Genomic DNA, 18,608 nt, shown 5'->3' with positions numbered 1-18,608 from the left:
TTAGTTTAGAGTAGTTGAAAATACCAGACTACTAATTTACATAAATTTTAGTTATACAAGACGTACTGTACATAGTTTACGCAAATTAGCTAAATGATGAACTCAGTTTGCGAGTTTTAGTTGTACAAGATGTATCGTACATGGATTTGCAAAGATGCAAACTAAAAATTACTGACGTCATTTCCCAGGAAATGGCATATTACGAATACCTGCTAACCCATCGTATTCTCCTGATGCAGAATTGAAAAATCGGAGTCTCGATCAAAAAATTAGAAAAATGGATACCGATTTTTCGATTTTGTATCAGGAGAACACGATGTCATAGTAGTCCAGTCCCACACACCATTGACTCGGACCACTTATACTTGAAGAGTACACTCGAGAGTGGACTGCGAATAACCACTAAGTTCCATACCAATCGCGCCACCAATTTTTGTCTATCAACTTCTAACAATGTAGAACGCGAGCCATCATCCACGGATATCGATTACGATCCCAAGTCTCACCCTCGCGATTGCCGTACTAATGGCAACGTTCGGTCACCGTTCGTGTAGTCTTTAAGCCAGGCAACGACTCGGGACACGGGAAACGGCGCGGAGCACGCGACGAAACGTGCTTGGAAATGTCTGTACAGGCGAAGTCTCGCGGTGTTTAATAAGAAAATATTTAATCCGCAGCCAGTCCGCAGTGCGCAATGTACCGCGAAATTAGGAGCGCGCGTCTATCGGTCAAGGTAAATGCGGCGCGCATTAGACAGGCTGGAAGTTGGCTGGGCCATGAGGAGAGAGAGAGAGAGAGAGAGAGAGTGAGGGAGAGAGAGAGAAAGGGTGGTTAGGGAGTCGCAGAGGGTGAAAGGGACTGGCGGAGGCTGGCGAAACGGGAGACGGTGGGAGATGGGGGGCGGTAGGAGCCTAATTGGTCGAAATTAGCAAGTTTAGTCATTAGTGGAGTTTCCGGCGGTGGCGGTGGGTCCACTTGACTCCACTTCCTGGGAAAGGAAGGACGGAAGGAAGGTGTGTACACCTACCATCGGTTACGCGGTGCCTGGATACGGTTCTGTAAGTCCGCGTATGTGTGCGCGCGCGTACGTGGCGGACCCGTGCCCGTGTTCGCGAGCACGTAAATGCACGTACGGGCCACGGGCGCGCGGGTATAGGTGACACTGGGCAAGTTTGCACGCGCGCCAGTCAGCCAGCGAGCGAGCAAGCGCGAGCTGGGATACGTCACGAAGCACTTCGTGACCGCAAATAACTGTTTCCATTGGAATCCTGCGGTTTTACACCTTACCGCCGCCGCGATATCAACGCCTTCGCGCGTCGTATGCATTTAAACCGTGTTACCGCAGTTTCGAGTGGGTCACCCAGCCGCACAGCCCGAAACTTCGCCCTGAGGAACCTTTTTTTTTCAGGGACCGCGTACCGCTCGTCGAGGATAGACGCGGACGCGGTTCCGGCAGCGAGAGAAGTCGGAGAACGGAAATGAATACGGTCGTTTCGTTCGCCAGACAATTACAATTATATCGTACGAATGTACGATTTATTAGATTAGTTAAAAGTAGACGATTCCACGTGTGCGGATAAAAAAAGGGCGAATACTGGTAGACATCGTTCGAGTCGATCAATTTGGCGACAGACCGTTAATGCACCCTATGTATTTAGATTGCATTATCGCGGTCCAGTAGGTCAGGATGCAAACGAACGTGTCCCCGATTCCCCGGTATTTACCATGAAAACTCATAACCAACTTTTGGACCGGTGCCCACGCTGATGAGAACGTTTCGCAGCCTAACTATCCGGACCATCGACGGACTCCTTCGTCCCAAGTCCAGCGTTCAAAGGGCACGGCTGTCCGCTCGATATTGCACTCCGTTGTTCGTCCCTGTCTCGCAAATGGTTCCCGGCTCGAATTAAGAATTTAACATACCCCCCTCCGCGTTACTCTATATTCCTCGACGTCCACGACGTCCCAATCAACCCCCCCAGTAACGTTCAGAACGTTCGTTCGAGCCAGCGGACAACTGGACAAACGTTCGACGGATAATTCAGTGGCAATCAAACCCCGGAGAGGCTACTTTTTCCCGTGGAACTCCGATCGACGCCTAATTCTCCCATGACCCCATTGTCCGCGAAACACACACGCAGCCCCTGAGTCAACAATGCGAGTCTCCGTGGCCCGCTCCGGGCCAGGGCATCAGCTGCCGCACGAGGGCCCTTAATTATTCTATTAAACGGGCCGCGGACTTATTGTGACGCGTGTTTGCGCGCGTGTGCGCGATACAGCCAGACGGAGAAGGGAATAAGCCCTGCGGGCTAGGGTCGCGGAGGATGGTGGGGGGTAAGTAGGGCCACTGAATGGAGGCATAAATTTATTGTGCCGCGGAGGGGGCCCCGAGGAAAAGCTGTTCGCCGCGATTGTATGCGAGTTGCGGTATTGTGCGTTCGAACGGAACGTTGGATCGATTCATCCGGATGCTCTTTTTTTTTTTTGCCTCCCTTACTTCCCACCCCTTCGCGCCACCCTCTCTGCCCGTCGCTTGGAAAACGTACGCGATTGCGTTAAGGGATATCGATCAATTTAGACGAGGTGGCTCGTGATTAACCTCGACCCCCTCTCGCTGTTTACTCTGCTCTGCTTTCTTTTTTCCCGGAGATATGTTGATTCACCCTGCTCGCGAACGGTACTTTCGTATACCCGAAAAACGGTCTTCCGGCCCGTGTTCCACATTTTTATTGCGCCACGAAGCCGGTGAATCGCGTTATCGCGTTGCGAGAAAGACGAGCATCGAGAGGGGCGCGGTATAAAGTTTCGAGTCAAGCGTTTTTAGGATAAATAATTCCGGTGGCACGGAGTATAGCGGGAGACACTTTGTCCAGCGCTTCGGCTATCTCATTTATTAAGTGTTCCCCCAACACCCCCGCGCGCGGGTTAGCAAGGATGGTTAAGCAAATCGATACGGTCGGAGGCGACATTTTTGGAAGCGGTTTTACGAGCGTCGTAAAGCGGCGTTATGCGTAATTCGGCCGGTTCCCCAGAATTGATCCAATTGGAGCCGGCCAATTCGAGCCGGTCCAATTTAAAGGGGCGTACGGGGTGGCGTATCACAGATTTCTTATCGCGCCCGTTCCAAAGTGGAATTATTGCGAATTGCCTCGAACGACCGCGTGGCCGGTTTATAATCCCCGGCTAGCGTCCGCGGATGTTTCGTCGACGACACGGAATAAACCTTGAGCGCCGCGCGGAGCGAGCGAATTACGGGACTGGTAATCGACAAGAGACTCGTCACGAGCGAAATTCGGGGAAAAAATGTCTGACATCCCATTCGAAGCGTTTCGAACCGGGAACAGGAACGTGACGTGGCGAAAGAGAGAGAAAGGGGAGAAAAAAAAAAAGAACGCTCGCTGGAAGGGTTGGTCGGCACGGGGGCAGCCGTTTTACGGCGGCGTTTCGAATGGCGCTGCGAAATCGCCGTGCAATTTTCTTTCCCGCGCGGCGGAGGGCAACGCGCCGCTTCCCAGCGAGGGGAAAAGGGCGGCCAAGTACACCGAAGCGTTCTCAGCGGCCGCGTGATTGCTCGTAAACGCCAAAAATATGCGCCGATTGGCCGGCAGTCCGGCTAGCTTTATGGTAGCGCGCGCGGTATGCCGGCCAGGTTTTATGGTTAATTTTTCCAATTTTGTAATTGCCTCTCGTGCCCTCGTGGGCGAACTGCAACAACGTTTACACTGCTCCCTCTCTCCCTCCTTTGTTTCCTTTCGCTCCCTCTCGTTTCCGACTTGCTGCCCTGGCAACGTTCACTTGGTAATCTACGCCGAGTATCTTCTTCTCTTCCCCTTTTGTATAGTGGAGCTCTAACTGTGCTCTCAACGGTAGACAATATTCGCGTGGCGGAGGAACGGGCGTTGGTTCGAGATATAAATTATCCGCAGATGGGATCGAGTTTATTGCGAGTAGGTTCGAATCTGACTTAAGCGGCTCGAGCGCTTCGTATGCTTCGAGAGATAGAGACGATGCTTGTATATAAATAGATTCGAATTTAGATCGAGAAATCGGCGCGACTCGAAAGCGTTCTGAGTTTCGAAAGCGACTTGAAGTATAAAGTATCAGCTGCCTCTTAAAATTCGAGGAAATCAAATTTTTTCGATTCGCGAGGCACACGGAAATCGATTCCATCCCTCTGCGTCGAAATCGGCTGGTCGCTGAACGCTAACGATTCGGTCGAAGTAATTATAGCAAGTCAACGCGCGCACGGCGCAACACGTGGCCGCTGATTATCGAAATGTCGGCTTACTTGGCCCGCGCCGATGGAATCGCGTTTCACGCGCTGCGGTTTCCGCGTACACGGCCCATCCTGCGCCCGATGGTTCCAGCCGGGGCTTCCAGATCGCGTTGGAAAGAATCGACCCGGAAAATGGCCGATTCCAGCCTTAATGGGGGACGAAGGGCTCTTTGTTCTTGGGCAAATGGGATAGCGTTAGAAACAGCCACGGTTATTCTAGACTCCTGCTCGAATACTGCGGTGAGAGCAACATTCTTTCGGACTTTAACTCGAGCAGTATCGATGCTCGAAAAAGGTATTACACTCCGCGTACGCGTTTCCTCTCGTGCTTGAATTTGTAGAATTAGAGACAGATTATCTTCCGAATAAATGAATTAGTCTCTTCATTGTAGAAATGGAAGAATGGACAACGAGAAATGTATTTCCAGAAACAGCAGTCGATCCATCGATAGTCAAAGAGTAGGTCCCGCAGGCAACTGATTAGAAACGGCCAGGGTTGCGCGCTTTTTAGAAATTCCATCGGGATCCACCGGGTGTGTAGCCAATTTTGCCGGCGCGCCAGTAAAGTAATGATTTCAATTTCGCGAGATCGCTGCCGCCGCCAGCTACGAAGGGTTTCCCGCCCCTCCGCCGTGCGCCAACGAACGCGTCTTTCCACCCCTTTCGCCCCAACCTGGTTTTCTCTCGCCGCGCCACCCCGCCCGTTCCCGTTCGAGGATTTGGATTAAGCGACTAAGGAAATTCAATATCAGTGGCTGAGATGGGCACATAAAATTACTGACTGCCACTTCGCCTTAATTTGCGCAGTAAAGTTCCTCGTTCCTCTCGCCCGGCAACCCCCTTCCCAGGGAGCCCGCCTGGCCCCCGCGCCCCGCCGCTTTCCCGTGTAAAACTAAGGGATTATGATTCGGTTATTGGCTCCCGCCGCGTTTCGCTGCGTAATTCGACGAAATTCCCAGCTGTAGACCGTGCGCCGTCCACGGGGATGAAATACGAGACCCCTATTGCCATTGCTGGGACGAGAACGCGAAACTGAGCCCGCATCGCGTTCACAGCAGACGCGTTTTCTTGGTTCTGCGTCCACTGGAAGATGAGGCGTGCGAGATTTTTGCGAAGATGAAGTCAGGCGCGCGTGTAATGGGTGTTTGGGTAATAAAGTTCGAAATAGTCCGGAGTCGAGCCGAAGAAAAACATGTTCGATCGATTTTTCGTGATCCTGGTACATTGAAATCAAGACTCGAACGGCTCTCTTTAAATTTCTAATTAATTTCTTCGAGTTGGAATCGTTGGGATTGAAGCTCGAAGTGCCGAACTGGAAAACTAAAATTGTAATGGCCAACCTGTAAAACAACCCTCGGAACTAATGCCCCCTTCATTGAAGCCGCTTTAACGACCTTGTCAATTGGTGTTCGACAAACCCGAAAAGAGAAAAAAAGTCTAAACGTGATGCAGCGTGACAAAAGGTGCAGAGCGGGTACCGACGGCAATAAACCGCGTCACAGCTCGTCGAGCGGAAGCGGTGCTTCACCGTTTGTAATTTCCAAACCTAATGACGGTGCGGGCGACGCGGGTATCCCGGAAAATCCGTCCATAAATCCCGATTTATAACCGTACGGGCCACCCCGGAACATCGCGCGCAATGCTCGACCACGTGCAAAACCGTGAACCATCTGAAAACTTTGCCACCAAGATGGCTCGAACTACGCGCTCCACGCGTCTGCTCGCGAAGAGCCTCGAAACAAGGGTCGCGCACCCCCAGAATTCAGGCATGTGTCGCTGCTATCAGTTTATCAGATGCTGAGGGCGACTGCGACAGCTGTTACCCGGAGGTATGGTAATTTTACGAAAAAGAGACTGGATTCTGGGGGTTCTAACCCGGAGGTACAGGGGGATGAAAGAGGAGAACGAGACTGGGACGAGATTGTGGAGACGAGGACGGATTATGAGGGGCCAGACGACCAATATCTGTCAAACACATATTTTTTCAGATTTATCGCGGTCTCGCGCATGGGCCAGACCCAATTTAATTTCTTCACGCTTTTGCGAAGCCACTCGGTGTAGGATTTGTGTTATTGGACCAAGATGCCTGTATGGCGGAACGAATTTAAAGGGAACGCCTAGCCTCTGCTTTTCCACGTGAACGATATTTAAACAAACTCCTGTTCCTACAGAAATATTAATTCTCGCAAATGCATAAACAACTTCCTTAAAGTCGTTAAAATACAATACGGAATCGCGACACCGAGTGAACCGCCACCCTCTTTCCTAAGCGTCACCCAAGTCACGTCATCCGAAGGCAATCGAGACTAACTACCGCGGCCATCGATTATAACGACCGCCCCGGCCACATCCTAATTGCATAGCGGTGCAATGACACGCTAATTGTAAATCCCTCTAACGACGATCGCGAGCGAATTCACGCGATCAACCCCTGCGAGCGGTCGTGGCGAGGGAACGGGGCGAAGAACGGAGGAGAAAAAACGAGTCGCCCACCGTCGTTACCCTCCCGTTGTCGCGGGACGACGAAGAGAACAGGATCCTTAACGTGCCTTCATCGAATTAATTTGCCGGGCGACGACAAAGGACCGAAGTCCTTAAAGAGCGAGCACTTTCCCCCCCCAGCCGTTCGTTCCTCCGCCCTACAGCCACCCTTTCTAACCAATGTTTCTCTTTTCCTGCGTTTCTCCCCCTTTTCGCTTCTTCGTTCTCCCTTAATGCAATTGTACGCTCGTCTCCCTCTTTCTCTCTCTCTCTCTCTCTCCTGCCAACGTTTTCCGTACCTCGCCACCCGTCACACATCTGCCTCCGCGGGAATAATAAAACTCTTTTCAGCAGATGCAATTCGCCGTGACGTTGCTCCACGGATCGCCTCGTGGCTTCCGACATTTGCCGGGTTCTCAGCTTACGCGGCTGCGGTTTATGCGCGCGTGCTAAAAGAGAAATTGCGGGAGACGCGAGCGCGCGTCTCGAGCGTTGCGTTCGAGCGGAAGTTCATTTGGAACGGTTAAAAACACACAGTGGAGCAAGATCCGGGAAGCTGTATCCGCGGCGCGGCTTATCGAATCTAGAATTTTGTTATCGCTAGTCGATAGCGCGCGAGTTACGTTCGCTAATTCGCGCTGTGTTTTCAGAGTCTATCGAAATATCCAGTAACTTCGATGGCAAAGCGAATCGCAACTCTGGCAGGGAACAGTAACTCGGGACAAACACCTCCCCCAAGAACAACACCTTCAGCCTTCTATTACTTCCCTTCAAAAACAGATATAGACGCCGCTCGACCAACTTCCAACTTTGGTACACCTATACTTCCGTTACAGCTTACGCCACCGTCCGTTTCAGACAACGAGGATGCTTGGACGTAACTAGAAAATTGCAAAATTTCTCAACACAACCGTACGTGGACTAACAAATACCCAAACCAAAATGTCTACCTAAAAATCAGCAAAACAATGTCCAATAAAGTTAAATAATTTAATCGATAAAGCGAGACGAAGAAATCGAAGCCTTTATCTTCGCGTTTCGAAGTGTCGCGAAGAAATGAGAAGAAACAATAGGACGAGGAACACGAGCGTCGAAAAGAGGAACACCAAAGTCAGAAGAAGCAGAGGAAGCGTTTCGAGCCACGATGAAAGGCGTGCGTGTACACGGAGGGGTGCATTTCATCGCGATACATTCTTCGTTTACGAAACAGGAAATAATAGCGCATTAGCGACGACAGCTGCGATATTATCCAGGATTGAAGTGTCGTTCGAGGGCCCGTGAAAAATTCGGAAGAAGGGGACATCGTTGGGGTTGGCGGTGCCTGGATGACGATCGCATTGGCCTCGCGTTGGGCGAGAAGAGTCAATGGCAATTTGTCGTTCGCGGAAATTTATCGCTACGCGCAGGTTGCAAGGGAGAATTAATAACTCGACGCTTTTTACCAATTCAATTACCGTTAAGTGATACCTTCGATACCTTGCGCGATCGGGAAACAATGTAGCAACAGTGTGCATCGTTATTTAATGGAAAGTACCACGGTAGGTCCCCTGAACGCCTCGCGATCCCTCAATGGAAGAAATGTTTTATCCAGCCGGACCACGATGGCCTCTAATTACGGACTATCATCGGAATCGGTCGTAAAAACTCATCTGCCGCTTAAACCGAACCGGTTTCGCCCGATACCCCCGGCTACGAAAAAAGTATCGCGCAAAATAGACTCGCAACATGTTGAAGCCCACGTCTGACCGTAGCGAGGAGGCATAAAGCACCGTGGCTGGAAAACGGTACGACTTACGCCAGGCTACTTAATGGTTAATAATTATCCACCGCAGCCTCGAGAGCACGTAACGATGTTTATCTTTAAACCCATTCCGCATCGAACTTCTATTACTAAATAAAAGATCCTTTCACCTCGATAACGGGGCTGCCAGGCGCGCGGGCGCGTCGTTCACCGCCACGAACACTGGACGCGTAGAACGTGCCCACGTATACGTATGTATATATGTATATACGTACGTCGGCTACGGCTCGGCCCGCCTATGAAATTATGCAGCGTATCCGTAAATCCCCGCTTCCTACGATTCTCTCCGTCGTTAATGAGTAATTAGTGCTCGAACGGCAATTAGCGACGAGAGAGTCGGGTACGGAGAAAAAATATTCGAAAAAAGTAACGGGAAAGGAAAATAAAGAAAAGAGCCGGGCTAGGGAAACGGGGAGAAGCGAGGGGAGAGAAAAAAGGGAGCAAAGTCTGCGTCACAGCGATGGAAGAAAGAGAGAGAGAGAGAGAGAGAGAGGGAGAGAGTGGAAGGAGGGTGGCTCGCGAGGAGTAGCCATCGAAACGTCGAGTTCACGATACAACAGCGAACGCAACGAACTACCGTGGACCCCTCTGTGTACGTGTGCGCGTCGTAATTAGTTAGAATCGACGAATTAAAAGAAAAAAACAAAAAAAAAAGAGGAGAAAGAGAGGGTGGGAAGAAAAAAACCGGGGGAAGGCAAAAACGAAGTGGAGAAAAAAAGAGAAGAAGAAAGGAGGCAGAGAGAATGGGAAAGAGAGAGAGAGAGAGAGAGAGAGAGAGGAGGCGGAGAAAAGAGCGAAAGGGGTGGAGGGCAGGGGAGGCCAGGCGTTCTTGTTTATACGTCGAAAGCTCACTTGGTCTTGGCGGCGCGCGCGGCCAGCAACATCGGCCAAAATTTTAATTAATCCGGAGAGCTTATTAGTTTGAGTGCCGACAAGGACCGGGCGCAGGATCGAGCAGGGGCCGAGAACAATTTCCAAGTTGAGCGAGCCGCGCACAGGGTGGGAGAGGGTGGCGGAAGGGGATGAAAAGGGCTCCGTTTCTCCTACGGTTGGTACAATCGACCGAGCACCGGCCAACGGGAACGTGGGGGTGGTGAGGACCGAGAGGAGGGAAAAAAAAAGAGCCCCTCAGCTTGGAGGAGCGCGTGATACGAAACAGCCGCGCTGGGTATTCGATGAGCTTTTCTCTCCAGCGTGTATACACTATCGAGCAGATATTTGGAACCGCACTCGTGTCGGTCGAAGATCTATTGCTAAACTTAGAAACGAGCACTGGCGCGGGTAACGAGCATATTGTACCGTGGCTTTTCTTTCTCGTTGCACTCGAGCGGCTGTCCCGAACGGTTCGATGCGAGTTTAATGGAAAAATCGTGTTCGGCTTCGCCGATGGGCCACGTGGAATCGTGCTGGTACCCGCGAGAAACGAAACGCGACGCGACGCGAGGCGACGCAGGCGTGCACGCGCTCGTTGATACGCGTAAACGCTCTGTCACGCGGTTCCTATTATTGCTGGTATCTAGCGTATTATTATTGTCCGTATTACGCGAGCGTGAGAGGATAAAAGGAGGCATTAATAGGGTCTATACCCGCAGCATTTATTGATCGTGCAGCGGAATAGCTGGCCCCGCCGTATACGCGTTCTAACCGTGTGCATGGATCGGTGCTATTGCTGTCTGTAACTTCGATGTTATTATGCCGGGTATTATTGCTCGAGAGAGCCATGGCGGACCTCGATTCGCCGATTTTAATGAAACTTTATGATATATCTTACAAGTTGATTCGAACGTTGGTAACCCTTGTATCGTCACCGCGTTTAGATCGCTAGTGGAACGTTTTGTATAATCATTTTTTTTTCTATTTTATATTTCTACGGTACGACAAACGAATTCGAATGCGAAGAGTCTCGAGAAAGCTAAAGGATCGAATCAATTAATTTCAATACGCCGCTAGCTAGCGCGCGTCCATTAGAAGAAATATTTCCCGTGTCCTCGGACAGAGATAATTGGACAAAAACCATTTGGATCTCTCGCTAATTAGCGCAGCTCGGTTAAACGTAAATGAAACACAGGCAAACGAGAGGGGGGACGCGGCCGCAGGAGTAGATCGACGAAAGATTCGAAGATCTCGCGGATGACGAAAGGCGGGAGAGCGGGCCGTGGCGAAGGAAAACGAAGCGGACGAGCCCGGCACTCGGGCGATTAACGAGCGTCACATTCGTCAAACCGTGGCCAGGGCAACCGGGTGATACGTGTAACGAGCTAATTAACTTAATTTATCGCCGTTTGACGGAGAGATCCAATCGCAGATGCGCGGCACGTTAATTGTACGTCCATTAGCCGCCGATACGATCGTACGTACCGTGGCCCGTACTCTCTAACGATCGCTTTACAGCTCGTTTCGCCGGGCTCCCTTCGGCGAGTCGAGCGGAACGCTCGACGCCGCGATTTTCGATTTTTCGATCGCCACCCCCTTCGTACGCCGCCACGCCGTCGCTTCTCGACGGTGGAAAATCTTTCTTATGGAACGCGATACCATCAGCAGACTCCGTACAGCGCACGACGTCCTCGACGTTTCTCTGTAAACGATGTCCGAGCGAGATTTTTCAAATACGCGCTTTTTCCCTACGGTTAAGGTGTCGAGGCGATGCGAGATTGCGATCGGAATTTGTTTAAGATAAGCTCGATTACCGAGGTTTCCTTAAAAGATATCCCCAATACGCGCAGCGGACGAGCAGCACGTGTTTACGTGTAGCCGAAAAAGTAACGGTAAATTCGCCGCTTGGGTCTTCTACAGACACTCTCTATCCATTGTTTAGAAACACCGCGCGCTCCTTTCCGATCCCCAATAAAACCGAGTGCAATAACAGCAAGTCAGAAAGCTGAAACATCCGTCCGCCGCAGTTAATCAGCCAGGACTCGGACGGTAAACCGTGCGAACCTACAACGACCATGGCACAGAGAGACAATAAACCACTCGCGATAACCCAATATTCCTTCCATACCTGAACCTAACGCCGCGTCGATCCACCGACAGGACAAAACCGATCGATCCACCAGCTTAACCCAGCTCGGACAAACACCACGGAATAATAATTTCCCCACCAAAAATCCCATTTACCTCCCTCTGGAACACTCGAACTCTGGGACGCTTCGTCTCCTCGACCCTGGTGACCGTCCGCAGGTACCAAGCGACACCGTCCCGATACCTGACCGGAACCAGGCGTCTCGCTGGCCACGTAGCCCAGCCACGGGCACTTAAATCCTCGAGGAGAAGCAAGAGCGAGGAAAGAGAGAAACGCGACGGGCGCGCAGGGTAGGCGAGGACGCGGCGGAGGACCCGAAGGGGTGGACAGAGGGTGCGGAGGGATGAACGGCGCGGAGAGACACCCGCAATTTCGTGATTGCTTTTCAGACGACACTTTGTACACCCATGGACAGCACCAACCAACTCATTACGGTAATGACACGTGTGCATCAATTCGCATTAATATTCTAATGGACGTCGAGGGGGTGTGGGGTGGCCGAGGAGGAGAGAGAGCGGGCACAGACGTTCGAAAGGGTAGGGGAGCGAAATGAGATCGGGTGGGGAGGGCGACGGAGGGGCTTCGATAGGGGGATGTTAGGGAGAGTCGAGAGAGAGAGTCGCGTGGGAGTTGGACGCGACACGGGGTGGGGTTTAAGGGGGGGTCGTAGGGGAAGGGAAAAAGCTGTGGAAAGGAGCCGCAGCGAGATGAAGGGAGACGGCACGCTATCTTGCGCATAATGCCAATTAATTAATGGATACTGTTGCCTGTGCCTCGGCTCGATATTATGTAACCGGTGCCTAGGACGACTGTTATCGATTTACGGTTTCGTTGCCGAGGTGAACGTAAGTCCGCCGTTCCCGTACACCGGCTGTTCTCGTTTGGAGCCGCGCGAGGAACGACGCGGGCGTCCCGGCAGCGCTTATGGTCGCGAGCCTGGTGAGAGAGCGTGGATTCCTTTTTTTTCCCCTACAATTCCCGCGATAAAACGCTGCGCGTAACTCGCGCACGAAAGATGGTGCTGCGCGAAATGGCGATTGACAGTTTGTAACTCTCAATTTTAATTCGAAACGCGAAAATCGTACGCGAGTTTTCAGCGTGTGTGACGAAAATATTTTTTATTTTTCCAGCGATTTTGAAAAAGCGAGTTGAGAATTCGCAACGCGAATAGGACGCTGCGAAAAGAATAATAATAATACACGTATCGCGATACGAATTATTTTTATCCCTCGAATTTGATGAAGTTAACGAAGGAATATTGAGAGCCGTTATTCGCGGAATCGAAGTCTAACGCTTCGATCGCGGCGTCTATACCATCTAATGAAGATGTGCGCGACTAATTATCACGTCGAACGGTCCGTTCTTTCGTCAATTGTCAAGGATGACGTTAAACGGAAAAGCAGCGGTAAACAACACGCGATACGTTACAGACGGGCGTCGTTCGGAAGCACGGCAGGAAACGTTTGACCGGCGAATCGATAAGTCACGTACGTGGTGTCTGTAAATAATTTAAAACGATATGGCACAGAGCACGTAGGAAGAAATGAACCGCGATCGGGCATCGCCGCCACCCTTTTCTCGGACGCGATCCCGCGGGAGCGGGAGAAGAGTGTCATTAGAAATAACGTAATGCGCGGCGTAACATCGTTGACGCGAGTCGGCGAGGCATGCGAGAGACGCGCGAGGAACTCTAAATGGTTGATGAAACTTGTCAATTAGGAGTCTATAAATTCTCGACGACGAGCCGGCAAAAAGTACGGCAAACACGGAATATTTTAACGTAAAAAGTTTCGCGTATCTCCGCGCGGATTGCTGTTCGTAAAAACCTGTCATTTCACGATTACCCGTAGGAACGCGCGATTACGTCCAGGCGACGCTGGTTAGACAGTAATTTTCATTTAAGTAAAGCAAAACAATGAATTACCATGCGCAAACGTGCAAAGTAGTCTTTAGCCGGGTTACTTTGCATACGCAACGCGTGCGCGAGCGAGCGCGTGTGGAACGTTTCCTTGTAACCTGTGAAAATGGACGAACGCGGTTCCTGGCTATCTCTGTAATTCCGATTAGACGATACGAACGATCGTAACGAGAGCCGCGGCAAACGAATAATAATTGTCGTAAAAACCGGGGCGCGTAATAGAATCAGTTTCTTCCTCGCCGGCTAGAGGCGGAGGAGAAGTATAATATCTGGTTTATGCGTCACTTCCTTCAAGTTCATCTATCTTCGTCCGAGGAAGATTAATAGCCGCTTGATAGATTATAACCGGGTTATATTTAACAAACATAAGTAGTCATTACCCGCGGCTGGAGTGTCATTAGGAGTACGCAATGCACGGGAGACCCTCCTGTAGATGCCACGCGGATTATAACTGAAACGCTCAGAAAAATCCGGAGTCATATAAAACTCATTAAAATATCTTTACGTCAGGGAAGATTGTACATCAGAACGAACAACAATTAAATATAAATAATATCACGATATATTGGAACGAGTAAAGAGCGATAATCGCGTTGATCGTCCGAAGGAAATCACCGTAACACCAAAGAATGCCACGAGAGGAATAAGAAGCGAAGCAAAACACCGACGAAGCGAACGTTGCCAGTCTACTCGAACAGCAGAACAGCCCACCCTAAGCCCAATAGCACTTATACAAAACTCCTCGACCGCTAAAGACCACAACGCCTCCACCCCGTCGAGGAGAAACCAGGGAGAGGAAAAAGCAAAGCAGCAGCGAGCAGCCGACGCAGCGCGACCTCTCGACGTTCTCCAGGAACGGTTCGAGGACGGCGAAGTGCGTTGAAGAGGAATCGAATCGGATCGCGACGGTGGTCACGGCTCGAGGGCGAGCGTCTCGATGGCGCGGGGCAAGATTAATGCCCGCGGCTCGCCTGGGCCGGTCCATCAGCCGCTAATGCAACCGTGCGGATCTCGTTTCGAACGTTAACAAAGTTAACGCGTCGGTGGCCAGCAGTCTCCACGCAAAACGCGCGTCATCGACCGTAATGACCGATTACAAGGGACGGAGGAGAGAGCGTCATCGTCATGGCCGACGGCGGCGGTGGCGACGCGCGCGTCGCTCCTAAAACCGCGTGCGCGTACACGCTGATCGTTATTGAATTATAAGCGGCCCGCGTAATCGAATGATCATTATTAACGGTTAACGAGCCGAGTCTGTCGGGGAGAAAGGGAGGTGGTGGCCACTGGGGGGTTGGAAGGGTCTATTCTGGACGGGATATCGTGGGTGAAAGGCGGTTGCGCGGAGCTGCGAAATTTTTACCAGAGTTACGATTATTCGCGATACCTGTTTAGAAGGTGAGCGGTCGGCTCGTGAAAGGGAAACAGCGAGTTACCACGGTCGCGAATTCAGGCTCGAGTAAAATCGCGCTCCCGTTGTCTGGCTGCAAAAAGGACCTCTCTACGATTCTGTTTATCCTCTGTATTCCGCAGCTTTTGCGTGATCAATTTCAGATTTACCATGGTTTACTTCCACTCGTTCCATTGTGCATTAAATGGTACTTAAGTGACGATGAAAGTGTGTCGATAGTTCTTGTAACCACTGAACGATTTCCTGCGGCGAATATTAAGAGTATCTTATAGTTTCGATACAGTTACACGGTTAAGGTAAAGCGTTTCCGTTGGTGGTGAATATTTTTGCAAATATTCGTTTGGTCAGAAAAATTGTTGGCTCTCGTTGTTAGCGGTTTTCGAAAGTGGTTCCACGTGGCAGAGAGGGGACAGCTTGTCAATTACTCTGGACGAAGCCTCGCCGATGAAAGTGGCTCCGTTGCTTAATTTTGAAATGCACAGTTCGAACCTGTTCCGTCACCGGGTCTCTCGGTCGTCCCGCACGGAAACTGCACGCGCGAAATTTACGTCCTCCTGCACTGTTTGTAATGCGCGTTACGTTCCCGCCGTTACGAAATCGATTCAGATGGGTCGGAATGTTGTTAACGCGTTTTAGCTTTCAATTTTGAACGGGACATTTGGTGTCTATTGTGGAATGGCCGGGGCGTAAGTACGGTGCAGGGCGCGAAACGGGGGGTGGCGGGCCGCAGTCAATCGACTCTTTTGACACTTCTACTGTCAAATTTATTGGACGTAATGTATTCGACTGTACGTCGAGAGCCGCGCGAATGAAAATTGCTGTGGAAAATTGCTGTTTTCGCGCGCGCGTTTCCATATACCAGCCGAAACGAAATCTTAATCGAATATCCTGCGGAAGCTCCTTCGCCCCTTTAAAAATGAATCCTTTCTCTGGCATCGATACGAACAGTTTAATAGAATACAGCGAGAGATTTCGCGAAACGAATGTCGAATCATCGGATTCGAATCGTTCCGTTTAGTTTGCATCCTACGCGCAGTAAGATCGTCGAAAATAAATATCCTTCGATGGGTCTCAAATGGAAACGGACAACCGTTTAGCCAGGAAGGATCCGTGCGTTCTTTATTCGCCCCAAAAAACGTCTCGTCCACCTCGATTCATTTTACTCGAACGATTCTCGATCCTCTCGCGGTGGCCACGGTTGACTCGTCGTTATTGTAAAAAAAAATAAAGAAAACGTTTCGAGCTTGAGAGCCGAGATCCCTCGAGACGCCGGCCACTTGACTCCGTGAACAGTCGGTGGGGAACGAAAACACGGGTGGATCGAACGTTGGAATTCAAACGAACTATCCGAGAATCCGCGGGCGGAACTTCGCAGCCGGGAAGTTTGTTAGGAAAATTCCGAATCATTGGAAATGTTTATCCAAGGGACAACGAGCGGTGGCCAGGAGCGAAACATTCGCAACTTCGAAAGAAAAGTTGGAATTAATTTAGGAAAAAGTTTCCCTCGCGCGTAGATTTCCATGTGTCGGCCGACTGAATCCAGTTCGTACGGAATTCTGAACAGCCGCGAAACCGCGCCGTCATTTACACCCATCAATTACGATCATACGTTCTCCACACTTTCTCCGTGTGTACCTCCGGCGTGTACACCGCCGACAATACGCCAAGGCGTTCCGCGTTAGCGTTTTCCCTAATAACTTTCCCACAAGTCGGCTGCCAATTAACCCCGTATAAAGTTCAAATCAATTTCGCCGGGACGGCGTAAAATTCAAATTTAATTGCGCAAACATCAACCGAACAATATAAAATCGTCTCATAAATTACGCGCGCGCGTAACGCCTGTTAAATCTTCAATTTCAAAAGCCTCGCTCGCCTCAACGTTTACATAGGCATATTTCCGTAATAATTAATCAAATCCGAGCATAATCAATGTTCCTCTGCTCCATGCCGCTTTCGTCCGTCTGTGAAACGTGCAATCTTTTCCAGCCGTTTCATCACGGGAGTTTCACGTGCCTTGAAAACTACAAAAGTAAAACCAGAAATCGTTCTACTCTCCTGTTAAATCCAAAAACGTTGAAAAAACCCTTTGAAAATCCACGTTCGCCCAAACCACCTAGCTTCTTATCCCTGTCAACGTACCAATTAAGTCGACGATAACGACCAACCGTTCGATATCTCTCAGAAGTGTTACGCATCGATCAGAGGACCGTTTTTATTGAGACGCGCGAACCGAGCGTGGAATCGCGCGGGCGTAAATTTCTCGGGGGCAGCGCGACGGGCGTTTTCGTTCCCGGAGGACGTCCGCGGGTCGCGTACAGCGGCGTCCAGGCCAGCACTCCATTAGATTCCTATCGGATCGGGTACGGTGTTCTCAGGCGATCCTCTCTCGCGCTTAATCTCGCCGCGGGATCTCCCTCGGAGATGTCTTAAGAGCACGGAATCAATTACCGCGACTTTCACCGCGTGGGCGCGCCGCATCTGGCGTGTCCGGCTCTCCCACGTGCGGGCGTGTGCGTGCCCCGTCTGTCCGTGTGCGGGTAACACCGTGTTGACGGGGAATTAACCGCGACCACGGCGCCCATTAACGAGGGCATGGAGTTGATGCCGGTTTTCGAGGAAAATTGTGGGCTTTGCCGGACCAATGAATTATTCCTGGTAAATTGTGGGTTTCGCGGGGGAAAATTTCGCGCGCGAGCGCGGAATGGGTTGCTGGTTCGATTCGAGCGCATTCAATGTGCGCGAAGAATAGCGGAATTGATGCGTTGTGTGTAATTTCTTTCTTTTTTTTTCTGTGACACGTGGGATTATTGGTCGGAGAGCATCGATGGGACGATTTTGGAGACTAAATTCTACGTGAAATGAAATCTTAGAGAGTCTACGTCACGGATAAATTGCTGATCGAAACGCGTGTCCGAGGAATCGACGGATATCTGCCCGTGGGTTATTAAGAAAGTTGTATTCACAACGGCTGACCGCACACGTGACGACCATTAATTATAAATTTGATACGCGGAGCGTCGAGATTATGAAAGAAAAATTCCCTGGCGCTCGTGTTGAAACCGCGAGACCGGTCTCAAGTAGCCTCACGTACGATCCCTAAAAACTAGCTACGTCTCGCGAGCAGGAAAAAAATGTATCCCACCGACATCTCCGTGCATACGAAGGCTCGTCAAACTTTTTCGAAACGCCCACGCGCGCGAACGATCGCGAGAGCAATTGGGATATCTCTCCGCTATTTACAGAAATTGAATCGACTCGCGAGTTCGACGACTCGACTTTCCTTTCGAGATGTAAAAATGATCCACGATCGATCGAATTTTGAAAACGGTCACTCGGACTTACAACTTTCCAAAACTTTCTCTCATAATTCACGTTTCAAAATTGCGCGTTTCTAATAGGTACATTCTCGCGATCGATTCGATGAAATAAGAAGTCTGAATCGACCGACGCCCAACGCTAGCCGATCAAAATGACTCCATAAAATCGTTTGTCCGTCAAAAGTGTTTACTTTGCCACGGGACACTTTAACGCTCCTCTCGGTTACGTTCTCGTACGTTCCTCCGCCCCGTCTCGCTGCCAACTCTTCTTTTGCTCTCGGTTTCGATCGCGTTTTAATTACGTCTCCGATCGGCGCTCGATCCTGGAACAGGTTTTCTTTCGCGGAGGGACGGAAGCCGGTTGTTTACACAGCCACGGATACAC

General features: G+C 50.7%; 1 protein-coding gene across 2 annotated transcripts in view; it reads right to left on the bottom strand.

Moving 5' to 3' along the window:
- LOC143425119 (uncharacterized) overlaps window positions 1-18,608 on the bottom strand; it is a 134,886-nt gene that overhangs the window by 74,970 nt on the left and 41,308 nt on the right. The gene's annotated exons all lie outside the window — the stretch shown is intronic.

This window comes from Xylocopa sonorina, chromosome 7 (assembly GCF_050948175.1).
Source record: "Xylocopa sonorina isolate GNS202 chromosome 7, iyXylSono1_principal, whole genome shotgun sequence".
NCBI lineage: Eukaryota > Metazoa > Arthropoda > Insecta > Hymenoptera > Apidae > Xylocopa > Xylocopa sonorina.
Note: the sequence above shows the minus strand (reverse complement) of the source record. Positions and strands in the feature narration are given on the sequence as shown.